The 927-nt window shown below is 43.9% G+C and overlaps 1 non-coding gene across 1 annotated transcript; it reads left to right on the top strand.

Annotated features, from left to right (window-relative positions):
* Positions 1 to 241: 241 nt before the first annotated feature.
* On the top strand, positions 242 to 348 carry LOC126028904 (U6 spliceosomal RNA). Its single transcript, XR_007502593.1, has one exon. It is a non-coding gene; the product is annotated as a U6 spliceosomal RNA (small nuclear RNA).
* The last annotated feature ends 579 nt before the right edge of the window (positions 349 to 927 follow it).

Consider the following 927-nt stretch of genomic DNA (forward strand, 5'->3'; position numbering starts at 1 on the left):
GGCCGAGGGAACAAGTCCACCATACCTCGTAACTTGGTTCTAATATGAATTCTAAACAGAGATTCTTCTAACAAAATTCCTTATTGAATGTATCTCAAAGGGGAAAAAACAAACCAAAACCAGTGGGCAAAATTGTCACTATATAAGAGGATATTCAAAAAGAGTTATAGATGTTAAAGAAATTCATCTAAGATATACAAAGGAGATACATATGTCCCTTTTATGTCTTTAGAAATATTGGGTGCTCGCTTCGGCAGCACATATACTAAGTATTGGAACAATACAGAGAAGATTAGCATGGCCCTGTGCAAGGATGACATGCAAATTCGTGAAGCGTTTGGGTTGGAGAGATAGCATGGAGGTAAGGTGTTTGCCTTGCATGCAGAAGGACAGTGGTTCGGTTAGAATCCCACCATCCCAGATAGTCCCCTGAGCCTGCCAGAGGTGATTTCTGAGCGTAAAGCCAGGAGTGGTCCCTGAGCGCTGCTGGGTGCGACCCAAAACCAAAAAAAAAAAAAAAAGAAAGAAAAGGTTAAACTTAGGTGTTACTCTATGGGGTCAGAGAGATAGCAAGGAGGCAAGGTGTTTGCCTTGTATGCAGAAGGACAGTGGTTCGAATCCCAGCATCCCATATGGTCCCCCGAGCCTGCCAGGAGTGATTTCTGAGTGTAGAGCCAGGAGTAATCCTTGAGTGCTGCAGGGTGTGACCCAAAAAACAGAAATATTGAGGGGGAGAGAGTGTTGAATCTGGGACACCACTTTGGTCTGTGATTTGGCCATCTGGAGTCTGCAAACAACTCCCAGCACTCCATATCAGGAAATGTCTTTGAGTGGGGCTTCTCAGAAACTGAGTATGGTAGAAAGCACAGGTACACAGTGAAGGAAAATGGAGGATAGGAGGCCACTGATAGTAGATTAATAGAAACA

This window comes from Suncus etruscus, chromosome 1, assembly GCF_024139225.1.
Source record: "Suncus etruscus isolate mSunEtr1 chromosome 1, mSunEtr1.pri.cur, whole genome shotgun sequence".
NCBI classification, from domain to species: Eukaryota; Metazoa; Chordata; class Mammalia; order Eulipotyphla; family Soricidae; genus Suncus; species Suncus etruscus.